This window comes from Phoca vitulina, unplaced genomic scaffold (genome assembly GCF_004348235.1).
Source record: "Phoca vitulina isolate PV1807 unplaced genomic scaffold, GSC_HSeal_1.0 scaffold11, whole genome shotgun sequence".
NCBI classification, from domain to species: Eukaryota; Metazoa; Chordata; class Mammalia; order Carnivora; family Phocidae; genus Phoca; species Phoca vitulina.
The window spans coordinates 21,723,996-21,750,103 of record NW_022589714.1 but is presented as its reverse complement, the minus strand read 5'-3'; the positions used below and the strand labels follow the sequence as shown (position 1 = coordinate 21,750,103).

Genomic DNA, 26,108 nt, shown 5'->3' with positions numbered 1-26,108 from the left:
AAGGAATGATGCTCTGGAAAGTTGGTAGGGGACACTCTGCGATGGGCCAGTGGATAGATGAGGGTCCCAGCTGGAGGTGGGATCTTTAATTCTATGGTTTATCTTCCACTGCTCATGCCTCTGTCTTCATAAATGGTGATTTCAATCTCAACAGTCCTCTTTCAGTGGGATCTGTCAGGAGGAGGCCTTGGGGAGCATATATCTTCTCATTCTGCTCTTGAATGCATTTGGACACTTTCTTCAGAACCTTCTCATAATGAGTTTCCATGTATAAGAAGATGGCATATGCTGTTAAACAAGCCAAACAGCCTTTGAGATAGGATTGGCCCCCAAGTTTCTCTGCTTCTGCGTGAAGGTTATTTAGAGTTCGAACTGTTTCTTCAAACTGCTGCCTATCAATCCGGTTCCCCAGCTCCGCCGAGAACTTGCTCTGGACCTGGCACGGTGTGCCACTGCTGTAGTCTTGGCTGAATGAACACCTTCCCGGACAACGGCGCCTGATGCGGCCTCTGGGCGAGGACAGGACGGGCGCACAACCTCCTCTGCCCTCCAGCTGCAGTCGCTCAGCCCTCCATGAAGACCTTGATGCCATAAGCCTATTAGTGATTCTAGAAATCCTCATTTTTTTTTTAAATTCTGTTTTATTTTATTCAAATCAAAAGTATTTGACTATGGAATTTTTTTAAATCACATTCTGTGATTTATGTCAATATTCTGTGTAAAAACATTTTTTGAAATGTTGTTATGGAATATATAGAGATTATCAATAGTAATGAGCCATGTATGTGAATTTCTTTTTAATGATTTTATTTATTTATTTGACAGAGAGACAGAGCAGAAGCAGGGGGAACAGGAGGCAGAGGGAGAAGCAGGCTTCCCAAAGAGCAGGGAGCCGGATGCGGGGCTCGATCCCAAGACCCTGGGATCCTGACAGAAGCCGAAGGCAGTGGCTTAACGGACTGAGCCACCCAGGCACCCAGAGCATGCATGTAATTAATAAGCTTTTTGTTATGTGCCAGGATGATGGGTTGAATACTTTAAATAGATTCTCTTATACAATGAACACAACAGTCCTAGGAAGTAATTTATTGCTATTTCCATTTTCCAGGGGAAAAAACTAAGCCTATGAAAATTCAGATGACAGGCCCAAAGGCACACAGTTGTCAAAGAAAGTAAGCATATATTGTTTCCAAATGCTAAACTTGAAAGAGAAATTTATGTAGATTTCTTTTAATAGCAATATTTTGTTTGACTAATACTTTACATTGATTAGAAACCATTAGGGTATGCTAAACCTGACACAGTATTCAAAAGCCACCAATAATGAGGTATTCTAGTTTAGTGTTCCTTCTAAAAACAAGAAAAATTACTCTAAAAATTGATTTGGAAGTATTATAGCAAACATTGTCAGCTAGAACATACAAGCTCGGAATGTATTACAGATAATTTAAGATGATAAACTCTTAAGGGTAGCTCAAATTACTGCAGAAATAAATATGACAAATACCATTTACTCACGCTTAACCTGTAAATCACATTGGCAAAAGATGACCTGATGTATAACTGTTACTGTTTTAAGTGATTAAGCACATATGTTGATACTTCCTTCATGATGTCTATTTTTTTCTATTTCTTCTTTCCCACCATGTTCATTGCAAGCATCCTAGTTAGAACCTGTGTTTTCTTTCTTTTCTTTTCTTTTTTTTTTTTTTAAAGATTCTGTTTATTTATTTGAGATAGAAGCAAGAGAGAGAGCATGAACAGGGGGCAGAGGTAGAGGGAGAGGGAGAAGCAGACTTCCCGCTGGGCAGGGAGCCCAATACAGGACTCAGTCCCACAACCCTGAGATCATGACCTGTGCCAAAGGCAGACGCTTAACCAACTGAGCCACCCAGATGCCCCACAACCTGTTTTAAATGACAATGATATATATCTCATCTGCAGTCTTTTTTGTCTCCATTTCTCTCCACACTTCTTGCAGATTAAAGTTTTACAAAGAATATGTCCTGAGCACATACCTTCTGTTGTAGCTATGGTCAAAATGGTCACACTATTTAGACCTATGGCACCCTAGGGTCAGTCATGCTAACGGACAGTCAGTCAGTCATGCTAACTGACTCTTTGTGGATGGGAGGTGGGGAGAGGGAAAATGATTTTAACTAATAGTTTATGACACATGGAAACATGGAGGGGGCATCTGGGTGTCACAGTCAGTTAGGCAACTGACTCTTGGTTTTGGCTCAGGTCGTGATCTCAGGGTTATGAGATCATAAGCCCGCAGTGAGCTCTGGGCTTAGCGAGGAGTTGGCTTAAGTTTCTCTCCTCCTTCTCCCTCTGCCCCTCTCCACTCTGCTCTCCCTCTCTTTCTCTTTCTCTCAAATAAATAAAACAAATCTTTAAAAAAAAAGAAAAGGAAATCTAAGAATAGATTCAAGGACACCACACTCAGCCATGTGGTCTTCCTTTTATGCCATATTTATTCTAACTTTAGGATTTAGCTATCCTACCTTGTCATCAATTACATTATAATAGTTCTGGAAGAGCAAGGAAAATTGCCATAATAAATATACACAATGCATAAAATAAACAACTATAATGAATACCCATAATTATTAATATTGATATATACAAGTAATTAGTCTGAGTGAAGAAAATCTGTTACATATGAATGTATGATGATGCTACTTTCATTTGGTTACAGAGGAGCATATGTAGTGTCTCAAAAGAGATTTTAAGTAGTCATTTAAAAAAGTTTTATAATTCATGTGAGGTATGGAGTGCTTTGAAATGGCTTCAAAGTAAATATTGGAATAAATGTATATAAGAAATATAATCATATCTCTAACTTGCCCTTCACTCTCATTCCATTTATAAATAATACTTATGTTAATTATGCAGATAAGAGGAGAGGTCCCCAAATAAATCTTTCTGATGTGAAATATTTAACATTTTTTACATGCATCTTTGGAGTTAGTTCTTCATTAAAATAATTTATTTTAGGGCGCCTGAGTGGCTCAGTCGTTAAGCGTCTGCCTTCAGCTCAGGTCATGGTCCCAGGGTTCTGGGATCGAGCCCCACATCGGGATCCCTGCTCAGTGGGAAGCCTGCTTCTACCTCTCCCACTCCGCCTGCTTGTGTTCCTGCTCTTGCTATCTCTCTCTCTGTCAAATAAATAAATAAAATCTTTAAAAAATAATAATTTATTTTAATGTATTATATTAAGTATCTTTCTATAATATCACAGTCATCAAAATAATTGTCAATTTGCATTATAACATGTTTTGAAAATTCTTTTGCATAATAAAATTTATTCCTAGAGAGTATTTGAAAAATTAACTTAAAGTAGAAAAATTGGGGCACCTGGGTGGCTCAGTCGTTAAGCGTCTGCCTTCTGCTCAGGTCATGATCCCAGAGTCCTGGGATCGAGTCCCACATTGGGCTCCCTCCTCGATGGGAAGCCTGCTCTCCCTCTCCCACTCCTGCTGCTTGTGTTCCTGCTCTCGCTATCTCTGTCTCTGTCAAATAAATAAATAAGATCTTTAAAAAAAAATTAAATAAATAAATAAAGTAGAAAGATTTCTATGTTTTCATGCAGGAAAATGGTAACTAAAGATGCTCTGGGCATCTTAATATAAAAGGAAAAGGTAAAGGTTTTCTTTTTTTTTTTTTTTTTTAAGATTTTATTTATTTGCGAGAGAGAGAATGAGAGACAGAGAGCATGAGAGGAAGGAGGGTCAGAGGGAGAAGCAGACTCCCCGCCGAGCAGGGAGCCCGATGTGGGACTCTATCCCGGGACTCCAGGATCATGACCTGAGCCGAAGGCAGTCGCTTAACCAACTGAGCCACCCAGGCGCCCCGTGGTAAAGGTTTTCTTATACCTTCATGGGAGTATTCTGCAACTTGTACCAAAAATTACATATAATGCAATTTAAATTATTAATATGTTGATATATTAACATAATGTTATATTAAAGTGACTTGTAGATGGAAATGAAAACTATAATTTAAAGTGTGATATTTATTTCAATCAGCATCTGACTAATAAAAATGTACATATTGGGATAATAAGAAATGTCTGTTATTAATTAATATAATTATTTAGATATCCTGTATGGATTAAAAAATGACAACTTTCTTGCTTATGAAAATGTGATCACAAAGCATAATGGAGATCGCTCCTTTCCCCTTTAAGCCTCAGTTAAATTACAAAATACAAACAAACAAAGCAAATCATTACCACCACTACCACAACAACAGAAACCAAACTTAAAGCAAGGCATGAATCTACAAAGACAGCACAAAAGAAGAAAGAGACAAGCATGGAGAGAGAACAACATAATTTTAAAGATTAAAAAAAAGTGAATTCATTTTCTTATCTCATGGAAACGGCTGAAATTCATTGCTGCAACAAGAAAACAAACAAACAAACAAACAAAAACAAAACAAAACAAAAACCCAAACCTCCACATTTACCTCTGAAACTCTGGAAGGTTTACAAAATTAGCACAATCAGGAACATTAAAAGTTGGAATGGAATGGTGGAGGTTGAAATTATAATTACTTTTTTTTTTTTTAAAGATTGTATTTATTTGACAGACAGAGACACAGCAAGAGAGGGAACACAAACAGGGGGAGTGAGAGAGGGAGAAGCAGGCTTCCCGCTGAGCAGGGAGCCCGATGTGGGGCTCGATCCCAGGACCCTGAGATCATGACCTGAGCCGAAGGCAGACGTTTAACCATCTGAGCCACCCAGGCACCCAAATTATAATTACTTTTTGAAAGTCCTGTGTAGGTAGCATTTAGAAACCCAGATCTTTTTTCTTCAAATACACATTGCTATCAGAACACTTGTCCCCCATAAGAGAAGAATAGCGATTTATTTTTTTGAAGTTATTGCAGTAGAGGGACTCTGCCTTTGGAGACACAAAGCACATAGGGAAGTAGGAATGCTTTCCTGAGACCAATAAATAAAAGAAGCTCTATTATAATAAACTGTATGATTTCCACGTGCTATCCTATTCTTAGTTTTCAGAACACAAGGTTAATGCTTAGCCCAACTTCTATTTACATCATAGGCTTGTGCCTTACGGAGTTTACAGTGTGGTTGTAAGCCAAGCTAGAATTAGCAAGTTTTGGTAAGGATATGTACCAAAAATGACTCTCATACATTAATGATTGAGTCTAAATTGTTGAAACTACTTTGAATAACTGGCAGTATGTATATCACATGACCCAGCAAAACTAATCCTAGTATACCAATAAAAACATGTGCATCTGTGCACAAAAAGACATTTACAAGAATATTTAGATAACAGCACTATTTTTATTAGCCCCTAAATGGAATCTACCTATACTCCAGTCATTGACTAAACAGATAAAATAATGGTAGTATATTTACACCTTACTATAACAAGGAGAATAAGCATACTAGAATTATATGCATGAATACGAATGGAACTAATAAAGTGTTCAACAAAAGAAGCCAAACACAGAAAAGGTACATATTGTATGATCCTATTTATATAAAGATGAGGAGGATTTCAAGGGTGCTGGTAAAGTTCTATTTCTCAATCTGAGTATTGGCTACATTAAATTTGCTCTGTCTGTGAAAATATTGTGAACTGTACCATTTGATTTGCATATTTGCCTATTTTTTTGTTATTCTTCAGTAAACTTTTGCTCTCTCTCTGTATATACATATATACACACATATGTACACATATATGATATTTATACATTCAATACTCATATATGTATGTATATATAAATATGTAGATTATCAGATATTTAAAGGTAAATTCTTAAATGAAATGGATGGAGAAAACAATACATCAAAACTAAGAATGAAAAGAAAACACAGAGGAAAAAGAACTAATAAAGGAGTAGAAGAATTTTCTTTGCCTAGAAATATAATTAATATCCTGTGAGAGAGGGACGCCTGGGTGGCTCAGTTGGTTAAGAGTCTGCTTTCGGCTCAGGTCATGATCCCAGTGTCCTGGGATCCAGTCCTGCATCAGGCTCCTTGGTCAGCGGGGAGCCTGCTTCTCCCTCTGCCTTCTTCTCTCCCTGCTTGTGCTCTCTCTCTCTCTGACAAATAAAATCTTAAAAAAAAAAAAAAAATCCTGTGAGAGATAAGATAATATAAACTGAACAAAATCATACAAGCACTGGAAGATAAAGTTAAGGAAATTCTCCAGAAAACAAAATAAAAAATCAAAAGATAAAGAGATGGAACATAGCAAAGGAATGTGTGTGTGTATATTCATATCTATTTTAGTAAGTGATTAGACTAAGAAGCTCAACATTCAAATAATACAAGTCCCAGCCAAAAAGACAATAAACACTGAGAGAAAAGAAATGATAAAATTACTAATATTAGAAATTTCCCAGGGGTGCCTGGGTGGCTCAGTTGGTTAAGCGGCTGCCTTCGGCTCAGGTCATGATCCCAGGGTCCTGGGATCGAGCCCCACGTTGGGCTCCCTGCTCAGGGGGGAGCCTGCTTCTCCCTCTCCCTCTGCTTGCCTCTCTGCCTACTTGTGCTCTCTCTCTATCTCTCTGTCAAATAAATAAATAAAATCTTTAAAAAAAAAAAAAAAAAAGAATTTCCCCAGAACTGAATGACCAAACATTTAAGTCTTTAATGCCTGAGAGAACAAACAGGAGTAAGCCCTAGGGCACTGGTTTACAGACCTGAAAGCTTCCAGATAGTAACAAACAAATGGATATTAACAAATGAGTAAAATACAACTGAAGGGTAGAATAAAGTCCTTTTCAGATATGCAAGGTGTCTGGTAGCTGGAGATTTATGTACTCTGCAAAAATGACAAGTATATAATAAAAGAGGAACAAGAGAGATTGGGATCAAGCCATAAAAAAAGACATGAAGGTAATTCAGAAGATAATGACAAAGGAAAAGATGAGGAAAATAGCTGGAAGCTGGAATCTTCAAATAGATTGAAGGAGGAAGACTTGGGTTCTAATCTTACAGCTGCAAGGAAATGAATTCTGCCAGCACCCTTGGGGATCTAAGAAGCAGACCCTTCCCTGGTCAAGCTTCAGAGGAGAACCCAGAACTGGTCAACACCTTCACTGTTGCTGTGTGATACTCTAATCAGAGAACCCAGCTAAGCCATATCCAGATTCCTAATAGAACCTATGAGATAATAAATGTGTTTGATTTTAAGCTGCCAAGTCTGTGGTAATTTGTTATGCAATGTAGAAACTGGTACAATAAATATTTCACAGTACTTATTTCCAGGTAGAAAGTTGTTGGCCTGTTTCAATTTGCTCTTTATTTCATCTTATAATATAATTCTCCTTCTTCTCCAGATTTAACCACACACTTGCAAGTCCTCCCCAAGCTCAATTCACATGAAGCATATTTTCATACTTTGCCCCAAGGTGGGAGAAAGGACTACCAGTACTACTGCAATAGGCTTTCTTAAAATAATATGCATAATCATATCAAATTGAACAACTTTATGATTTTTTTAACTTCAGGACATTTTATTTTATTTTATTTTTAAGATTTTATTTATTTATTTGACACAGAGAGAGAGGGAACACAAGCAGGGGGAGTGAGAGAGGGAGAAGCAGGTTTCCCGCCGAGCAGGGAGCCTGATGTGGGGCTCGATCCCAGGCCCCTGGGATCATGACCTGAACAGAAGGCAGACGCTTAACTACTGAGCCACCCAGGTGCCCCACTTCAGGACATTTTAAAGCCTATGATACACTAATATGTGTAGGGCTCTCCAAAACGGAGGTATATAGTATTCAGTATTTTGTGAAATTATCTGATCAAGTAAGCCCCCCACCAAAAAAAAAAAAAAAAAAAAAAAAAAAATCAATCAATCAATCAATCAATGAACAACAAAAAAAGTAAGTCCCTCAAAACACCTATGAACAGCTTTTGGGAAATTATGCTGCTTAGAATAGTTTAGGAAATATGGGCCCAGGCTTTATGTTGGTCATTATATTAAAGCAAGTGATGAATGATGTGAAATATGAAAAGATATTTATTTTTCTCCCATAGAGACATTGTAAGTCATCCATAAATGAGAAAAATCAGACTTTTATTGAAATTTAACTAGGAACCAGGCACTATGCTAGGCTAATAATGCACTCATTAGATCATTTCTCTTCCTCAATACAATATTGTAAGGAGATATTCACACTTTACCAGCTTTAGATATTGAGGATCAGTGGGAATGAGAAGCTTGCACAAGGTCCACCTCTACCAAGTTCAAGGCTTGGACTCAAACCCAACTTGTCTTGGATCCTAAATTTTTATCTTCTCACCACATAATTCCATTTCTAAGGACATGTACAAGTGCGTGTCATTTTGTTTGTAAGGCAGAGCTGTTAATCAAGAAATTATATATTGAGTGCTTAGTCCCATTTGACAAATGAATATTGTTTCATTTATATAATTAAATGATTGTTAGAAATTTACTAAAATCCATCACATATTTCCAGTTAATAATCAGTATTCCCTTGATGCCTTCTGAGAAACAAGATCTCCCCTATTGATAATCAATTATTTTTTTTGCCTTTTGCATTACTTAACTAGGTCTTTAGATGTCTATATATTAAAGTGTGGTTCCGTATTTAAAAACCGCCAAGTAAATATTAAGAGAACATTTTTAAAAGCCAACCTGCCCTTCCTCAAACATAAACAGGTAGATAGACCCTCAAATGCTTGCTGGGTAATATCCCTGTCAGCAGAGAAAACTCACCTAGGGTAAGGGTGAATTTAGGAACTTTGCCTAAAGATACCCATCCCAAACTCAAAGATTTGGCAAAATCTGGGGTACAAGCTTTAAATTTTATATGAATTTTGAATTTTTATCCCTAATAGTTTCAATGCACAATGTTTAAAACTATTTCAAAAACAAAACCCTGTTGCAATTAGTCTGTTAATTTTGAAAATTAGGATGACTTGAACAGAGCTGAAAACATATCTCAAGGTAAAGACACCCTTAATCTCTTTTCTCTGTCTTCGGATTACCATATATGAGACATGAGACTCCCACAATTATATGGAAACAAAAAGCTAACATTTCCTCCCACTGCTCTATGAGCTGAGTCAAGATAAAGCTGTTTTAATCTTACTACCATTAATAAAAAATTCAGGATATTGTAAGTAAAATGTTTGAAAAACAAATGCATTGTCTTTGGGAAAGATAGCTAACTAATTTCCTACCATGGAGTAAAAAAGCCTCTGATTGATTGATTAGTCTCTTTTCTTATCCCAGGGGAAAATGAGTACAAGGACTTTTTTTTTTTCCAGTGAGGGTGGATGAGTAATGATCTTTATTTTAGCACTACTTTTCATTCCATGGAAACGAATTGAGAGCTTTGGATGACTCATAGATCTCAAGATAAACCCTTAGCCAACTATCAAACTTAATTTCAATTGCAAAGATCTATTAATGACTATTCATTTTATTCAAAGCTGTCTTACATTTGATGATTTGTGTTGCACTCTTGAAGAAATATCTCCTAAAGAAGATGAATTTGTAATTTATTCTTAATAAATAAACAATAATTTATATAACGTACCTGAATTTTAAGCATTATGTCTTAAAATCTTTTACTCTTTCTAAAAAAATTTAAGAACCTTGGGTCAAAACAGTATATTCATCCATGAATCTCCTTCAAATCCATATGAAACTAGAAAAATATGAAAAAGATAAAATAAAAAAACTTATCTGGTTTCAAAAATAAAATCAAACATCCTTAGACCTTGTTCAAAGTAAAAATTTCAATGGACAAAGTTAAACAGGCATTGAAGACTATTTAAGGCAACAGGGAAGAGAAATCAGAATGTAGTCTGACCTCAATTCTAATGAAACAAAGGCCTGGAGAGTTTCTAAGAGCTGACTGGATGGGCGGGGGGTGGGTGCATTCTGAGCCATGTGTATTTGCTAATAGGCCTTACACAAAGGAAAAGTAAACTCTTGTATCTCTGGGACAGGAGGTAATTTTACAATTTAGAGCTAGGAGTTCATGGGTGTAAACTCCTACTTTCCCAACAGAGACTGGGAGATAGGGGGCACTATCTTCCTAGATGGTTACATTTCAAAGGGCTGGCTTGGCACTCCTTGAGAAAGCAAGCTTGGCAAGAGGCTTTTAAAAGATATTTACATTTCGGGGCGCCTGGGTGGCTCAGTCTTTAAGCGTCTGCTTTCGGCTCAGATCATGATCTCAGGGTCCTGGAATCGAGCCCCGCGACGCGACGGGCTCCCTGCTCAGCCCGAAGCCTGCTTCTCCCTCTCCCACTCCCCCTGCTTATGTTCCCTCTCTCACTGTGTCTCTCTCTGTCAAATAAATAAAATCTTAAAAAAAAAAAAAAATTACATTTCAGGGGCGCCTGTGTGTCTCAGTCCTTAGGCATCTGCCTTCGGCCCAGGTCATGATCTCAGGGTCCTGGGATCAAGCCCCGCGACGGGCTCCCTGCTCAGCAGGAACCCTGCTTCTCCCTCTCCCACTCCCCCTGCTTGTGTTCCCTCTCTCACTGTCTCTCTCTCTCTGTGTGTCAAATAAATAAATAAAATCTTCAAAAAAATTTACATTTCAAAGGGGCAAATAAAGAATTTACAATGACATGATTTCTAAAGTAAATGCCACAAGAAAAGGAGTGAGGGGCCTCTATAGTTAGCTTATCTGGATTCTGTAAGGGCTGGGTAAGAGGGAGGTCAGGGACCTAGAGGCAGGAAGAAACCTGGTTTACTCTGAGAGAATCATTAAGACCTACTTGGTTAGTCTATAAAGGGAAAGTGATTGTTCTCAAATCCATGAGCCAAATGGGCCTAGAGGACAGGGACTATCATGTTTGGTTCCTGAAGGGAAATGGAGCTACAAGTGATCTATGTATGGTATGAGTCTGAGCCAATGTCACTGCTTTGTACCAGGGCTGGATGTAGTTTATCTCCCCTTCATATGATCTGAAGAAAACTAAAGAGTAGTCAGTTGTTGGTTATCACTATTTATGGATCTAGGAAGGACTAAAGACACAGGGATAGAATTAAAACCAGGAAATAAAGAGAGACATTTGCAGTTCTCCAACTAGATCTGCAATCTTTCCAAGACCACCTTTGGGTAGGAATCTTGATTGACCACTATAAGAACATACTCTGAATAGTGGGTAGGTGACTAGTAAGATACAGTAGCAACAAGCCAAAAAGCAAACAAAAAGTCCCCTGGACATTAGAGGAAAATGACAAGAAAAAAGAAATCCAATTCATAGTGTATTAGATAATATAATATAAAAGAGTAAAAAAAGACCAATGAAGTTAAACAGAGCTCCCCAAACAGACCTGCAAATAAACCAGGGAATTGGGATTGAAGTTTTTCTGAACGAGGGGCGCCTGGGTGGCTCAGTTGGTTGAGCAACCGACTCTTGGTTTTAGCTCAGGTCATGATCTCATGGGTCATGGGATCAAGTCCAACCTCAGGCTCCACACTCAGTGGAGAGACTGCTTGGGGATTCTCTCCCTCTGCCCCTCCCCCCACTTGTGCTCACACTCTCTCTCTCTCAAATAAATAAATCTTTTAAAAAATTTTAAAAAAAAAGAAGTTGCTTTAGAGGAATCTCAGTTTAGAAATTTAAATAAGGTAGTTGAGGGACCTCAGAGAGAATGTAACATTTGAGCGAGGATATGAAGAAGGTTGAGAAGCCAGTCTTACAGATATCTGGGAGTGGGGTGGGGAGAAGCAAGAAGCCGAAGAAATAATGAGTGCAAGGACTGAAGGAACCACAAGGAGACCATTGTGGAGATTAGAAAATGATGAGATCGGGGAAGTAATAAGAGACCAGTTTGTAAAGGGCTTGTGAGGATTTTGACATATGAAAAGTTTCGAGCAGAGGAGTTTTATGATCTGACTTAAACATTTTAAAGGGTCATTCTGTCTGCTATATTTAGACTACATGGAAGGCAAGCAAGTACAAGATGGGATTGGGGTGGAAGATCAACTTCATTAATTCAGGTGAACAGTGATAGTGATTTGAACCAGAGTATCGCTTGTAATGTGAGACCATGGTTTCATATAATATAAAGGAATGAATAACCATAATATTTCATTAATTGTTATATGTTTTCAAATTCCACTATAGGAACCAAACTGAATCAGCATCCCCTCTATTTTCTATAATGAAGAGAAGTAAATCTCTTGGAGATGTAAATATTTTATTATTAAAGTATCCAATAATTCCTTTTCATTGTATAACTAAATTTTCTTCTTCATTTGTTAAAAGATTTTTTAAAGATGAAATGGTGACTTATAGAAAGGTAAAATGAACATGTTTTAAAAGATAGTAAATCTTTATTAATGAGGAAACAAGATGTTTCAACAAGCTCAAAGGAGAAAAAAGAAACAAAAACTAATATGTAGTAAAGGGAATGCTTTTTCCCTTTTCTAAACTTTTTATTTAAATTCTACTTAGTTAACATATAGTGTAATATTGGCTTCAGGAGTAGAATTTAGTGATTCATCACTTACATATAACACCCAGTACTCATCACAACAAGTGCCCTCCTTAACCCACTTTTCCAAAGAAGACATCCAGATGGCTAACAGACACATGAAAAGATGCTTAACATCACTCATCATCAGGGAAATGCAAATGAAATAATTTATAAAATGAACACCAAACTGACTTCTTTTTAGAGGGGCTGGAGTCTATCAGAATTTCACCAAACCAGTTTTATTTGCACATCTATAGAAAATACTCATGCATTGTTATTATTTACAATTTAGAGAATTATAAATTAGCTTAAAGGCAGTGAAAGCCTGGCATCAGACAACCTGGAATGGAATGCTCTAAAAATTGCGTATACAGTTTTTCACTGAAGACATCTAGTAATTTTCTTTCATTCTAAATCTCATTACAATTCTAAGAAATGATACTAAAATATAAAATTTAAAATATAAACTAAAATTATATTTAAGAAATTTAAAAAATTAAAATAAAGAAATTCATAAAATCATGATTAGAGATAGTAATTCATAGAATCAGGTTCAAGATAAAAAATATAACACCCAAACAATCAAATACTGGATCAGTAATAGAAGGACACATCTCTACGAACGATACCTTTCCCAACTATGCTAATACTCTGTTCACCCCCTGTAAATAATCAGAACTCTTTATGGAGATTTATAGGTGTGGTCAAAAGGAGTCACCTTTGACTTAAGATTATGATATTGTTTTTATTGGCTTCAAAGAATTATTCTTAGCTTTCTTTGCCAAATTCGTGTTTAATATGTCAGAAGCAGTAAGATGGATTTTGCAGAATAAACACACCAAGTGGAAGTCAAGGTATTCTTTTAATGTATGCATCAGCAGTTAAAGTCTTACACTGTGGTTCTCTGCTGTCTGAATTATTTCTTAATTATATCTTCAATGGTTTTGTAAAAAGAAAATCACTTCCTCTGTCCCTTGAAAAATACCTTTCTTTTTCTTTAAGTATGATTATGTTTTTTTCTGGTTTCCTGCAAAATAAAAGTAAAACTTATTCTCAATCTATGAGGGCTCTTTATTATAAAATTCTAGATTATCTACTCTCATTTCGTACTTCTTTACTCACTTCTATATCACCCAATTATCTTCTTTCCTTATGTTTTCCTCCCAAACTATGGCACTTTTATGTGATAGACAGTTTTTATGACCTATCAAAAAATATTAACTTAAATGGCTTCTGAAAAATTTTTTCTTTGGAGATTGTATCAACTTTTTTTCTATTTTGACTTTTCTTTTGAAGATAAAGTCTTTATCTTTTTCAAAGTAGTGTTAAAAGATATTCAGGCATCGGATAAGCGTTTCAATAGAAGTTAAGAAATAAAACTTAGAGGTTTAGTGCAGTCACTGACATTATGTGATTCCTGAATCGGGGGCGTGGGGGAAAAATGTAGCAACAAAATAAACTTGGATTTATTGAATCACAAAGCAATGTGAGTTCAGACTACTTACCGGCCAAGTGATCTCTCTGTCTGCCTGGATTTAGTAATTATCATTCATAAAATGATATAACTGGACATTGTGTGAACAGTAAAGAGACATAATTGCTAATTGCTTTAATTCATACTGCTTGGATAATTCTGGTCAAGAGACTCTTGCTGCCAACAAAATATCCTGGACCATCATTGTTTAGTTTTAGATATTTTAAAGCTTTCTTTATAAAGGGTCAAGGATTATTTGTTTATGACTTCCACTCATTGGATGATATTTCTGTGGCATCATACAAAATGAGTCTCTTAGATTGGTGAAATGTATCCCTTTAAGGAGAAAGGGGGGGAAATCAGAGGGGGAGATGAACCATGAGAGACTATGGACTCTGAGAAACAAACTGAGGGTTCTAGAGGGGAGGGGGGTGGGGGGATGGGTTAGCCTGGTGATGGGTATTAAAGAGGACATGTTCTGCATGGAACACTGGGTGTTATATGCAAACAGTGAATCATGGATCACTACATCAAAAACTAATGATGTAATGTATGGTGATTAACATAACATAACAAAAAAAAAAAAAACTAAACTAAAATCCAGAGGAATTATGAGCAGCTCCAAAAACACAGGATGGATGGTGATGATATGAAATAAAGTGTACAATAAATGTACCCAGCTGCACATAGGTTATCTGAATAGTCTCTATGTTACAAATATGTATGTGTGTGTATATGTATAGATGTATTGCTTAGGTGATGTTAAATGTCAAATTTCCTGTTTATAGTGCATATAATAAATCTGAAGTTACCTACAAGTAGTACAAAACCCAACTAGCTGAATAATCCAAACAGTTACTTCAGTTTTTCCTTTCAATTCTGTTTGATTATAAAATCACATTTTTTTCATAAGCTTCTGATCTAAATCTAAATTCCTCAAATCCGTTTATTTTTTACAAACAGGTTTAATATCTTACTTATTGGAAATAAAGATAATTCACTGGAAAAAAATCAAATATATCTTGTACCTTGTACATTCATAATATAAACATGAAAATTCCCTTGCTTTCTATGATTTGAAATATTTCACAATGCCGCAAATAACTATTTGTAAGTAACTGTTCCCCCAAAACACAACAACAACAAAATTCTACTTACATTCATATAATTTACACTTGGGAAAATTTCAGCTCAAGTCATAAGATTTTATGGTCCAAATAAATAATGATGGATATGAAGATGAATGTTAAGGAAATCAATGATTTTTATATGAGGAAATTAAACTCAGAAGTTTGGTGTCTTGAGGAAAGGTGGGAAGAAAGTCACATATTAATCACAGTAGGAGGCACCTGGAAAATGCTGCTTCTTTTCTGAAACATGTGCCAATGCAATATTCAAAGATGAGGCTCACAAACACGATGGCTCTGTTCACTGCTGTGCGCGGGGCAGCCTGCACATGGCTCTGTTAGCACCTGGGAGCTGAAGGGACCATGAAGACGGATGAGGAGAGAATCCAGTGGTGGAATACAAACGGTTCAAGCAAAAATCACAGTCCAAGAGGCTGAGGGGAATTGAAGTAATTCATTTTTAAAATCCTCATTACATTTGCTTATTTCTTAAATTCTCTGACTTTGTTAAACAGGTGTATAAAATGTGGACGTAAAGGAGGAGAAAACAGAAAGATTCCACATTCAAAGCTCTGTTATAAACAGAAATGAGTGAAATGATGTGTCTGTGTGTGTTTCAGTATTTAATATGTCCTCCTAAAGAATTCAAACTGCCCTACGCATTCATACTAAACACATATTTGGGGGAACAAGATGCTTCCTTCTAATTGTTTTGAGAGCACTGGGGGACTCTAATCTTTACTGTCCTGCATACACATTTATACATTTTAAAACGCTAAGAGTGTCTAAGAGTAGCTTTACCAAGTAAAAACTAAAGCAGGAGATAGTAACTAAATGAATGCTCAATCTACCTTGATATTACACATTTTAATTGTACAAGATTTGGATGAAAGAACAGAATAGCAATAGTTGGAGGTTGTTTTGTGTCTGCACTTAGTTCCAAATTTTATGGAAACATGCTTTTAGAAGTACCTCGCAAGTATCCCCATCCCCCTCAATGCGCATACACAGAAACATTGCGGCATTGCAGCTAGAGTATGGTATTCTATATTCTGGGTAGTAGGTATGAAATGATTTGTAGAGGGAGGATAGCTCTGAGTTTTTATTTGTTGTGTCTGTTACATTATTTTTGTCAAAATGCATTTTCCCCCACAATTGTTCTTAATAATAGCAAGTTCATATATTTAGGGGGAGAGAGAACTACTTTCAATTATATTACTCACTCATTGTTCATTCATTAGCTAGCATTATCCTGTGAAGAAAATTGTTCTTTCAAGAATTGGAGACAAACTAAAGTTCATCCTTTTCAAATGTAAATATTAAATTCCTTCCTTTTATTTTTTATTTTTATTTTTTTAAGATTTTATTTATTTGACAGAGAGAGAGACAGCGAGAGAGGGAACACAAGCAGGGGGACTGGGAGATGGAGAAGCAGGCTTCCCGCAGAGCAGGGAGCCGGATGTGGGGCTGATGCGGGGCTGGATCCCAGATGACTTGAGCCCAAGGCAGACGCTTGATGCCTGAGCCACCCAGGCACCCCAAATTCCTTCCTTTTAATTATCCTTTCTTTCAGGGTAAAGGGTTGGCATAGCAATCAATGCAAATAGTGGCAGATGAGCTTGCTTTCTTCTTTCTTCCCTCCTCCCTCCCTCCTTTAATTTTTCCTTCCTCTCCCTCCCTTTCCTTTTTTCTTTCATTTTTTCTTTCCCTTTCACTTTCTATTTGTGTATTACTATGCACTCATGGATTTTTTTAAATTCAGTATTTTACATTAAATGATGGTCATTTCTCTTTTTGTTATTCATATTGTCATAAAGAACTTTTAAAACTCAACAACAAAAATAGAAGAAATCCAATTAAATCATGGACAAAGGGCTTGAGTAGATAATTTCCCCAAATAATATATGCAAATGACCAAAAAGCATGTGAAGACATATTAACAGCATTAGTAATTAAGGAAATAAAAACAAACAAAAAACCCAATGAAGTACCATATCCCACCAACTAGGATGGCTATAATAAAAATTATAGTTATTAAAAAAAAGTGTTGTAAAAAAATGGAGAAATCTAAACCCACACACATTGCTTGTGAGAATGTAAAATGGTTCAGATGTGGAAAATAGTATGGCAGTTTTTCAAGAAGTTAAATATGAAATCATATTACCCTGTGGTTACCTTCCTAGCTCTATACCCAAAAGAACTGAAGACAGATATTTAAACAAGTACATGCACTTACGTGTTCATAGCAGCACTATTCACAGTAGCCAATAAGTGGAAAAAACCCAAATGTACATCATCAGATAAATGAATAAACACATTTTGGATATATTTGGGGAAAATTCCACATGCAATGCAATATTATTAAAACACAAAAGGATGAAATACTGATGTATACTGTAACATAGATGAATCTCTAAATATACTGAGGGAAAGACGCCAGCCGCTATTTTTCCCGTCAGTTCTGTCAATTTTTGCTGCATATATTCAGAAGCTCTACAGTTAGGGGCCATATCCTTTTATGACTGTGAGGCCTTCTAGATGAACTGATTATTTTGTCAATATGTAAGGCCTGTTTTTATATCTGGCAATTTTCTTTGCTCCTACATCTACTTTGTCTGATTTATAACTACTGTAGCTTTCTTTGATTAGTGCTAGAATTTTTTTTTTCATTTTTTCAATTAAACCTATTTATGTAATTCCATTTGAAGTGAATTGCTAGGAGACAAAATTGTAAGGCAGTGTTTTGTTTTTGTTTTGTTTGCTTGTTTTTATATATGTGACAATCCTTGTCTTTTAATTAATGTTTATGCCTATACATTTATTTATTGACATGTTTGGATTTAGATCTACAAGTTTATTATTTGTCTTTTGTTTTTTTCCTCTTTGTGTGTGTGTGTGTTCCTATATTTACTCTTTCCTGCTTCCTTTTGGGCTATTGGCCATATTTTAGTATTCCATTTTAATTTTTCCATTTTATTACATCTTTTTATGTAATTTTTTTATTCCACTTAAAGTGGAATTTAGAAACCTTACTACTATATAGATCCCTTTAATCCCTCTTTTTTATATTGTAGTTGCCTTATACATTATAGCTACCTACATTAAAAACCACATCAGTTATCAAATTTGATTGGAGCCAACAAATACAATTTTAAGAAGTCTAGAATAGAATATCTCTCATATATACCCATCCAGATAGTTATCATTTCTGTTGATCTTCCTTTAGTCTCATGTTTCATGATGCTTCCTTCTGGTATCATTTAACTACTTTCTTTCTTTCTTTTCTTTTTTTTTTTTTTTTGAGATTTTATTTATTTATTTGACAGAGACAGCGAGTGAGGGAACATAAGCAGGGGTAGTGGGAGAGAAGCAGGCTTCCCGCGGAGCAGGGAGCCTGATGTGGGACTCGATCCCAGGACCCTGGGATCATGACCTGGGCCGAAGGCAGACGCTTAACTGACTGAGCCACCCAGGCACCCTAACCACTTTCTGAACAACTTCCTGTAGTGATTCTTTCAGACCTCTTCAGAGGTACAAATTATTTTAGTTTACTTTTATCTGAAAATGTCTTTATTTCATCTTCTTTTCCAAAGGTTGTTTCCACTGGATATATAATTCTGCATAAATGATTTTTTTCTGTACATTAACGATTTTTCTATCTTCTTGTGGCCTGCATGAATTCTGATGAAGTATCTACTCATTTTGATCATTATTCTCCTATAAATAATGCTTTGATTTCCTCTGTTTTTTTTTTTTTTTTTAAGAGTTTATTTATTTATTTGAGAGAGAGAGAGAGAGAGAGCGAGCGAGCATGCACATACTAGGTGAGGTAGGTGGGGCCGGGAGAAGGGGCAGAGGGAGAGGGAGAAGCAGACTCCCCACTGAGCAGAGAACCAAAGGCAGGGCTTGATCCCAAGACCGCAGGATTACGACCTGAGTCAAAGGCAGCCACTTAACCGACTGAGCCACCCAGGTGCTCCTCCTCTGGTTGTTTCAAGGTTATTTTTCTTCTATTCAAACTGATTGTAATATGACTGGGCATTTTTGTTCTTGTGGTTGTTTTTAGTTTATCTTGTTTCAAATTTTTTTGTGTTCCTTGAATCTGTTGTATGTTTTCCCAAAACTTAGGAAAATTTCAGGCATTATTTCTTTAAATATTATTGGAGTCTTTCTCTTCTCCTTGGAATATATTGACATGCATATTAATTATTTTGTTATATTTCCAGAGATCCCTGAGTATCTGCTTATTTTTTCTAATCTTTTTAAAAATTTATTTTGCCCAGATTAGATAATTTCTATTGTTCTATCTTCATGTTCTTTTCTTTGTCATCTCCAGAGGAATATTGAACCTGTCCTTTGTAATTTTTTGTTGTGGTGGTGATTGTTATTGTATTTCTTTATTTCTTTATATATGATTTTTCCTGGATAAGTCTTTAAGTTTGTTTCAAGAGTGTTCACAATGGCTTATTGAAACATTCCTATAAGAACGCTTTAAAATCTTCACCAGTTAATTTCAACAGTATTTTTTATTTTGACACTTTTCTCTCTTGATGTCTTGTTCCATGCCAGTTGAGAGTTTCCTAGTTTTTTATATGCTAAATAATTTTGGATAGTGTACTGTGCATTTGGATATTGTGCTATTAAATCTTTGATCCTGTTTAAATCATATGGAGAATGATAATACTTTTTCTTTAATCATGCAATTGACCTGATTAGCTTCAGGCTGCAAATTTCAACCTGACTACTTTAAACCGTAGGTCCAACATTAGTTCAGTTTTGAAAGACTTTGCAATGCCATTTAGATCTGTCCCTGGCGTGTAGTTCCCAATGACTCTGAGACCTGAGCAGTAGTCTCTTTCAGTTTAGTTCTCAAAATCCTTAGCTTGCTAGTTAGTGTCAGATTTGTGCATACATATCTCCCCTTTCTTTCTCCAGATAGCCAGAAAGCTGAAGCTTTAATAATCCCACTCTGTCGCACACTTCTACAGCATCCCCTGCATTCAAGATGACACTGAGATACAGAGAGGAAAAAAAAAAAAAATGAAGGGATTTGCCCCAAACTCATGGAATCAGAGCACCATTTATTAGAGTTTGTCTTCTTCAGTGTTTTGGCTCCTGTAGATTTCCATTACATTGACATTTCCGGCAACATTGCTAAGAGATTGTTTGGTGGTTAGGGCATGAGAATGAGAGAGAAGGGGGGAAAAAAAGGGTGGAAATAGTTCTGCACTGTCTCTACTATTTAGTCAGAACTAGTAGGGTTCTCCTGGATTATTCTCTATCCACACTTATGCCCCCTTTGGGATTGTTTTTGCATTCTAGCTAGAGATTTTTTTTTTTTTTTTTTCCAGTAGGGGAAAAATGGTAAAGCTACTGCTGGTTCTGTGGCATTTAGAATTCTGGTCTTTTTCTCCAAAATGCCTGCTATTTTTTTTCAAAGTCCTCAAACTGATGATGCATGCATTCTGTCCAGATTTTATAGTTACCTTTAGTAGGAAAGACAAAGTAGAGTGTGCTTATTTTATCTTACCCTGGCCAAGAGTAAATAATTTAGATCTTTATTCTTTTTTTCTATTAATAGTGACTGTTATGTTCTGATACATGATAGTGAAAGTTTATTATATATGCATTTTACTGACCATATTATTCATCTAATTAGTAACCAGTACTCACAAATATTTTACAGTATTCTTAGCCATTTCATGGCTATCTGAATAAACTGTTAGATTACTTCTGATGTGTTTTCCTTGTTTTTTGTTGAATTTTGGATATATAGATGTCCATTTCTTTCTCTTTAAGTCACTTGGTGAGTCATAAAGCATGTCATTTTCCTGTTATGTCTATCATTCAGTTTTTGTGAATTTCCTAATTAATAATTGATTATCACAATATCAAGATAAAGAGTATCTTACTGGAATTTTTTTTTATTTTTAGTAGAACTATTCATGTTTTTTGTTCTTTCTCAAAGAAGTTTTGGTAATTCCTTTTTTATTTTTTAGGAAATTGTCACGTAAGTTTTCAAGTTTAATGATATACATTCATAATAATATCTCATTAGCTTTTAAATCTGGGTTAATAATTAGAAGAGTCACTTCCGCTTCCATTGCACAAATGCAGTGTCCAGTTCTGTTCTACATATTTCACAAATAATAGCACAGTAATTTTCATGATTAAAGAGTAGATAAAGGGGCGCCTGGGTGACTCAGTCATTAAGCGTCTGCCTTCGGCTCAGGTCATGATCCCAGGGTCCTGAGATCGAGCCCCACATCGGGCTCCCTGCTCAGCGGGAAGCCTGCTTCTCCCTCTCCCACTCCCCTGCTTGTGTTCCCTCTCTCTCTGTCTCTCTCTGTCAAATAAATAAATAAAATCTTTAAAAAAAATAAAGAGTAGATAAAAATTATTATGGGTTTTGCAACAAAAAAAAGAGTAATACCCCATAAAATAATACTATTGATATGATTCTCCCAATTTTAGAGTGGAAGTAACTGAGGCATAAACCCAAGTCACACGGCTGATAAATAATATAGCCAGGTAATGTGGATCCCCAGTCTTTGGCCTTGATATATTTAACTTACCACCTTTTTATTACTGGATTATGTGCTTAATTTCTTCACTTTGTCTAAGATTATTGTTTTTGTCTTAGTTTTGTTCATGTGACTTGTCTCATGATTATTCGTCTTTGCATCCCTGTTCTGTTTTGTGAAATATTCAACTTGATCTTACTTCTCAGTATTAGGAACCTATTAAACATTGTGAATTGTTATTTTTTTAAATTTAGAAATCAAGCCTTAATTCTAGAAAGTTTTTTTTCTTCAGCAACTCCTTGAGGATTGTCATTATTTTAAATAAATGTTCTCATCTCTCTATATTTGGTAGTCTTTCAATGTTGTTCATCATCATAGTCTTGTTTTTTCACATTGCTAATTTGTTTTGAGGAAGTTATAATTTACTTATTTATTTAGTTGTTTATTTTCCATAGCTCCAGATCAGTCTATTAAATAAGAAAATAGGGGGAAGAATGTGTTTGGTGAGTGCAACATTACAAGGGCTAGGAAATGGGTCACCTCTGAGCTGAGATGCCCAGGAAAAGTCCTTTGTTAACAGCCCTTTCTGGATGTAAGAGGTTATCTGCTTCTTTTATTGTAGACGGAATAACTCAGTCTCAGCACCCAAGTACCTTTGAATCCTACTCACAGCAGGATTGAGGATTGCTTGCACAGCTTATTCATGTGGATAGTACAGATGGATCTCCTTAATTTGTCATGAAATATACAGATCTTCATGGTTTAGAAGAGAGGCAAAACTTTTGTTGATGGCCCTCCAGTTCTCTTATTGTACAGTAGAAATGAGGGCCATCCCCTGGAATTTACCAGAATAAAAGAGCCTTAGGCATATTACCTAAGCTACACAAGCAGGCTTATATGTTTTGCTGTGTTATTTCAAAGGAGGTGACACCATGAGAAGGAACTGAGGATGTGTGTTCAGGCTACACCTTCGCAGAATCCACTTTATTCACATTACTTTTGGAAAAGTACTTTTCTGACCACTTTACTGCACACTTAATATAATAAAATGTTAAAAGTGGAGCACCTGGGTGGCTCAGTCGGTTGAGTGTCTGACTTTTGGTTTCAGGTCAGGTCATCATCTCTGGGTCATGAGATGTAGCTCCGGGTCAGGCTCTGTGCTCAGCAGGGAGTCTGCTTAAGAGATTCTTTCTCTTCCTCTCCATCTGCCACTCCCCCAGCTCATGCTCTTTCTCTCTCTCAAATAAATAAATAAATACAATCTTAAAATGTTAATAGTAACATCTTAGGCTTTCCACTACACATTTTACATTTTGAAATGCAAAGTCCATTGCATTTTATTTGTTTTTTTATTTCATTGCATTTTATTTTTTTAAAAAATGTTTATACTGGGAAGAATTCACCCACTGACTAATAAACTATTCATTAGTTTGCTCTTCAGCATAAGATGCAAAGCTAAGTAAAACATTTTAAAGGAAAACTATGTTTCAGAACGTTATGTGGCAAATTTAAATGTTTCTGAATAACTGAGAATAACAGCAATTAATATTCAAGATAATGAGTCTGTCATGCAGGATTCAATCATAAAAATAGAATTGCTAAAAATGATAAAGAGTATGGAATTCATACAAAAGATTTAAATTTAAACAATTGTAAGTACTGGTTACAGTTCATATACACCTGTTGCTTCACTTCTGGTGCTAGGCCTGAAGAGCAGGGCAGTCTGTCAGGAAGGAAAGATAGATATGAAGTGGAGGAGAGTCAGGGCAAACTGGAGCCCATGAAGACCAGCTGGAATCTGCACTGGTTTCTCAGTCTCCAGCTTTGATGATGAAGGTGATATGCAAAAGAAACTAGTGCCCAGGAGTTGGAGAGAATGAGGAAGATCTGGCAGAAACTGAAAAAGCCGTGGCCCTGGCAGTTGTCCCAGGCCAATGAGATGAGCCGGCAAATCAGCTACGATATGTGTGCATTACCACAGCGCCTAGTTCTGCACTGCCCTTCTGAGCTGAGAAAGAACTTGGCTGCTGGTTCACTTTCGTCTTCCAAAGCCAACACAAAACGTCTCTTGTGGCCCATGATGATCTAGAAATATGGAATTGGAAAACAATACCAGCATAACTCAGTTGACCCAGTACAAATCTACAACAATGAGTAAGAGAATATACATTGGTCTATGGAATTTTTAAAAAGTTATTGTAAAATCCTATATTTGCTCTGAAAAGAATAATGAAACATACTATCCTGAGGAATAACTATATTTTGTACTAATTTGAGGAATTATATTTTTAAAAAAAATATATTATTACATCAATAAATTATATTTCAGGAAATAAAAATGCTAGTGAATAAATTTCTGAACACTCTTAGGATTTGAGCACTCTGTGTCCACTTTGATTTTTTTAAATGTCTGGGGGTTTTGCTTTTTGTTTGTTTTTTTCCTCATAATTTCTTCATGTCCATATATGGAAATTTCAGAACAGTCATATATAAACCATGATATTGTTAATGTATTGTTAGTGAAAATAATGAACAGTCTGGAGGAGGTAAAAAATGCATATTTGTCCAAAGAAAATTGACTTTGTTCTATAGCAGACAACAATGATTCCAAGTTTAAGAAATTGATATAGCTAATGTGGTGTGACAATATTTTGTGAAACCCAAGTGCAAGAAACAGAATCCTAAGCTTATCTTACATTTCTTCATGCCAATTTAATGTCCATTAAGGATTATGAAAGATAAAGTTAAATTGATTCAGCACTAAAATTCTATGATGCTTTTCAAACTAATATAATGATAATGTATTATTCAGATTTTGGGTTTCATTAACACTGAAACAAAGTGACTGGAAGTTATATATTTTCTTCCTTGAAATATTAAAGTGCTAGAAAATTCCATGAAACACTATAGTCTTTGAATAATAAAGAAATCAAGCCAAACTAGAATATTATTATATTAATGATATAAAGCGTTGACCTACATAATGAACTATTTTAAAAAGTTATCAGTTACCAAGGTACAGGTCTGCGATTCAACAGTCCCACACAATTCACAGCGCTCACCATAGCACATACCCTCCCCAATGTCTATCACCCAGACACCCCATCCCTCCCACCCCCCACAACTCCAGCAACCCTCAGTTTGTTTCCTGAGATTAAGAATTCCTCATATCAGTGAGGTCATATGATACATGTCTTTCTCTGATTGACTTATTTTGCTTAGCATAATACCCTCCAGTTCCCTCCACATCATTGCAAATGGCAAGATTTCTTTCCTTTTGATGGCTGCATAATATTCCATTGTGTGTGTGTGTGTGTGTGTGTGTGTGTGTGTGTGTGTGTGTGTACATATCACATCTTCTTTATCCATTCATTTGTTGATGGACATCTTGGCTCTTTCCACAGTTTAGCTATTGTGGACATTGCTGCTATAAACATCAGGGTGTTAAAAAAAAAAAAGAAGATAGCAGGAGGGGAAGAATGAAGGGGGGAAATCAGAAGGGGAGATGAACCAGGAGAGACTATGGACTCTGAGAAACAAACTGAGGGTTCTAGAGGGGAGGGGGATGGGGGGATGGGTTAGCCTGGTGATGGGTATTAAAGAAGGCATGTTCTGCATGGAGCACTGGGTGTTATATGCAAACAATGAATCACGGAACACTACATCAAAAACTAATGATGTAATGTATGGTGATTAACATAACATAATAATAAAAAAAATTTTGAAAAAGTTATCAGTTACCAAATATAAACAAAAAGCCTGTCTGCTTGTTCTTAAGCGGTGAGTAGCATTTAGTCAATCATTGTCTCCAAATTTCTGTGTATTTTGTCCAGTCTTTCCTTTCTCTAACTATGTAAACTAGACCAGGAGTCAGCAAACTAGAAAACCAGAGCCAAATTCTCCTCACACATTTTTTGGCAAGCACCTCAAGCTATTTTGTTTAGAAAACAGGTGGTGATATCTTGATGTTAAGGAAGTTAAATCAATTAACCCCCAAGTCATCATTGGTCTAAACATGTACAGGTGATTCTATTCCATTGGGCAATGTGATGTAAGATTTCTTCTGGTAGCTTCTAGGAAGATTTTCATGCCTATTAAAAAGAGTGGCTGGAAGAAGGCATTATTTTTGTGATACCACTTATTGATTGGATACTGGTGTGGGTCCTGATGCCTTTCTTTTGCAACCAGTACTCTAGATGTGAAATAGAATGGGGAAAAGCACCTCAGTTCTTAATGAAGTTTATGAGCCACTGAATGGAATTTTGGATAGTCTGTTTTAGAAATTTAGTTGAGAAAAATATAACTACCCTTAAGATTTAAAACACGGTCAGGATTTTTAGATAAAAGCCATTCTAATTCCTGTGTTCAGGGCATATAGTGTTGACAGAAAGCACATAATAAAGATAAATATGAAAATCAACTTTTATTTTACTGCCTTGAGAACTTTCCTGAGTGGTTTAAATATATCAGTTCATTTAATCTTCAAAACAACATTCTGAGATAGACATTAATACAT

The 26,108-nt window shown here is 36.0% G+C and overlaps 1 pseudogene; it reads right to left on the bottom strand.

Moving 5' to 3' along the window:
• LOC116635766 lies at nt 1-23,671 on the bottom strand (annotated as a pseudogene).
• Between the last annotated feature and the right edge of the window lie 2,437 nt (nt 23,672-26,108).